Here is a 4,153-nt window from a genome sequence, read left to right on the forward strand (position 1 = left end):
TATCTTCATCATGAAATCTTTCCCTGTACCTACGTCCAGAATGGTATTTCCTAGGTTATTTTCCAGGGTTTTTATAGTTTTACATTTTATATTTAAGTATTTAATAGATTTTATTTTATTTAATTAATTAATTAATTAATTTTTTTAGACGGAGTCTCATACTATGGCCCTGGCTGGAGTGCAATGGCGTGATCTCAGCTCACTGCCACCTCCACCTCCCAGGGTTCAGGTGATTCTCTTGCCTCAGCCTCCAGAGTAGCTGGGATTACAGGTGCCCGCCACCATGCCTGGCTAAATTTTTGTATTTTTAGTAGAGACAGGGTTTCACTATGTTGCCAGGCTGGTATCAAACTCCTGACCTTGTGATCCGCCTGCCTTGGCCTCCCAAAGTGCTGGGATTACAGGCATGGGCTACCATGCCTGGCCTAATCCATCTTAAGTTGATTTTTGTATATGGTGTAAGGAAGGGGTCAAGTCTTGATCTTCTGCATATGGCTAGCCAGTTATCCCAGCACCAATTATTTAACAGGGAGTCCTTTTCCATTGCTTCTTTTTGTCAGCTTTGTTGAAGATCACATGTTCGTTGGTATGCAGCCTTATTTCTGGGCCCTCTGTTCTGTTCCATTAGCCCAAAAGATTAAGGAATTTTGCATCAGTGTTCATCAAAGATATTGGCCGTACGTTTTTATTTTTGTTGTTGCTTTTCTTTCTGGTTTTGGCATCAGGATGATGCTGGCCTTGTAGAATGGGTTGGAGAGGAGTCCTTCCTCTTCAATTGTTTTGGAATAGTTTCAGTAGGAATGGTACCAGCTCCTCTTTATATATCTGATAGAATTCAGCCATGAAATCTGGTCCTGGACTTTTTTTAGTTGGTATGTGTTTTATTACTGATTCAATTTTTGAAGTCTGTATTGGTCTGTTTTGGAATTCAGTTTCTTCCTGGATCAGTCTTGGGAGGTTGTATGTGTCCAGGAATGTATACATTTCTTCTAGATTTTCTAGTTTGTGTGCATAGAGGTTTTCAGAGTGGTCTCTGATGGTTATTTGAATTTCTGTGGGGTTGGTAGAAATGTCCTCTTTGTCATTTCTAATTGTGTTTATTTGAGTCTTCTTTTTTTTTTTCTTTATTAGTCTAGCTAGTGGTCTTTTTAATTTTTTCAAAAAAGTAACTCTTGGATTTGTTTATCTTTTGTATGGTATTTTTGTGTCTTAATTTCCTTCAGTTCAGCTTTGCATTTGGCTATTTCTTGTCTTATGCTAGCTTTGGATTTCATTTGCTCTTGTTTTTCTAGTTGTTCTAGTTTTGATGTTTAGTTGTTAATTTGGGATCTTTATAACTTTTTGATGTGGGAATTTAGTGCTATAAACTTCCCTCCAAACACTGCCATAGCTGTGTCCCAGAGATTCTGATATGCTGTATCTTTGTTCTCATCAGTTTCCAAGAATTTCTTGACTTCTGCCTTAATTATTTATCCAAAAGTCATTCCAGTGCAAGTTGTTTAATTTCCATGTAATTGTGTGGTTTAGAGTGATTTTCTCAGTATTGATTTCTGTTTTTTGCCATGGTCCAAGAGTGTGGTTGGTGTGATTTGGGATATTTTTGAATTTGATGAGTATTGTTTTATGTCTGATTGTGTGGTTGATTTTAGAGTATGTGCCATTTGGCAATGAGAAGAAAGTGTATTTTGTTGGTTAGGGGTGCAGAATTTTGTAAATGTCTTTTAGGTCCATTTGGTCAAGTGTTGAGTTCAGGTACTGGATATCTTGGTTAATTTTCTGACTCAATGATCTGTCTAATACTGTCAGTGGGATGTTGAAATCTCCCACTATTATTGCTTAGGAAACCAAGTTTCTTCATAGGTCTCTAAGAGCCTGCTTTATGAATCTGGGTTCTTCTATGTTGGGTGCATATATTTAGAATAGTTAGATCTTCTTGCTGAATTGAACCTTTTACCATTATGTAATGTCCTTCTTTGTCTTTTTTGATCTTTCATGGTTTAAAGTCTGTTTGGTCTGAAATTTGGATTGCAACCCTTGCTTTTTTCTGTTTTCCATTTTCTTGACAGATTTTTCTCCATCCCTTTAATCTGAGCCTATGTGTGTAACTGCATGTGAGATGGGTCTCTTGAAGACAGCGTACCATTGGGTCCTGCTTCTTATCCAGTTTGGCACTCTATGCCTTTTGGTTTTTCCCTGAAATAGCCCTCAGGAGAGCCTAAGAACATGTGTGCATCACTCTGTCTTTTAATTGGGGCATTTAGCCCATTCACATTCAAGATCAGAGTTGATATGTGTTATTCGCTATTTATTGTGCAGCTTTGTTTGTATGGTTGCCTTAGAGTGTCACTCGTCTATATACCTGTGTTTTTGTAGTTGCTAGTAATGGTCTTTCCTTTCCATATTTAGTGTTCTTTTAATGACCTCTTCTTTAATACATATCTCATGGTAATGAATTCTCTCAGCATTTGCTTGTCTGAAAAGGATCTTATTTCTTCTTCACTTATGAAATTTAGTTTGGCTGGATATGAAATTCTTGGTTGGAAATTTTTTTCCTTAACAATGCTGAATATAGGTCCCCAATCTCTTCTAGGTTGTAGGGTTTCTACTGAAAGATCCACTGCCAGTCTAAAGGGGTTCCCTTTGTAGGTGATTTGTCCCTTCTTTCTAGCTGCCTTTGACATTTTTTCTTTCATTTTGACCTTGGAGGAGCTGATGATTATGTGTCTTGAGGATGGTCTTCTTGTATAATATTTTGCAGGTGTTCTCTGCATTTCCTGAATTTGACTGCTGGCCTCTATAGCAAGGTTGGGGAAGTATTCATGGATGATATCTTGAAATGTATTTCTAAGTTGCTTGTTTTCTCCCCATCTTTTTCAGCAATGCCAATCATTAATATATTTGATCTCTTTCCATAATCCCATATTTCTTGGAGATTTTGTTTGTTCCTTTTCATTCTTTTTTTTTTAAAATTTCTATATGACTGAGTTGTTTCAGAGAGTCATTCCTCAAGTTCTGAAATCCTTTTCCTTGCTTGGCATATTCTGCTGTTAATATTTGTGATTAAACTATGAAATTTGTATAGTGTGTTTTTTTAGCTCTATCAGATCAGTTTCATTTTTTTATGATGGTTATTTTGTCTCTCAGCTCCTATATGGTTTTATTGTGATTCTTAGATTCCTTGGATTGGGTTTTGACATTCTCCTGAATCTTGATGATCTTCATTACTATCCATATTCTGAATTCTGTTTCTGTCATTTCTGTCATTTCAGTCCAGTTAAGAATCCCTGCTGGGGAACTAGTGCAATCATTTGGAGGAAAGAAGACACTCTGGCTTTCTGAATTGCCAGAATTATTGCACAGGTTCTTTCTCATCTGTGTGGGCTGATGTTTCTTTAACTATGGTGTAAATTGAGTACCGTCAGTAGACTTCTTTTCCGGGTGTTTTCAGAAAGTCTAGGCTTTGTGCTGGGTCTTTATTTGTAGCTGAATTATTATCCTTGGTTTAACAGGGGCGTTATATTAGCAAAGTATTTTTAGTGTTGAAGTTTTGGGCTGTGATCCAGTAGGTGACACTTAAGCATAATGGCCAGTAGGTAGGCTCTAACTCAGTCATATGGCTCCTCTGTATTTCCTCATGATTGCGGCCATGCTCCCTCTCAATCCTCTGAAATTGTTCCTCTCCCACTTGAGTGCTGGATGCAGATCTTGGGTTAGCCCTCCCAAGGCTGTACACTGCAGTTCTGGGGTGAACTCAGGTTTTATGTTCCCTCCCAGCTTGGAAGCAGCAGGGGAAGGGACCTTAGCAGTGATTATGGCAGATGGTCTTTCATTTGTCTCTTGGGGCTCCACCCCAGAGAAATGCAGAGCTGCTGTGGGGAAAAGTTACTGTGTTACTGTAACTATATAGAAAGAAGTAGACATAAGAGACTCCATTTTGTTCTGTATTTGAGATGCTGTTAATCTGTGACCCTACCCCCAACCTTGTCCCTGCAAGAGACATGTGCTGTGGTGACTCAAGGTTTAACGGATTTTGGGCTGTGCAGGGTGTGCTTTGTTAAACAAGTGCTTGAAGGCAGCTTGCTGGTTAAAAGTCATCACCATTCTCTTAATCTCAAGTACCCAGGGACACGTACACTGCCAAAGGTCGCAGGGA

The sequence above is a fragment of the Mandrillus leucophaeus genome, unplaced genomic scaffold, assembly GCF_000951045.1.
Source record: "Mandrillus leucophaeus isolate KB7577 unplaced genomic scaffold, Mleu.le_1.0 Scaffold938, whole genome shotgun sequence".
Lineage (NCBI taxonomy): Eukaryota > Metazoa > Chordata > Mammalia > Primates > Cercopithecidae > Mandrillus > Mandrillus leucophaeus.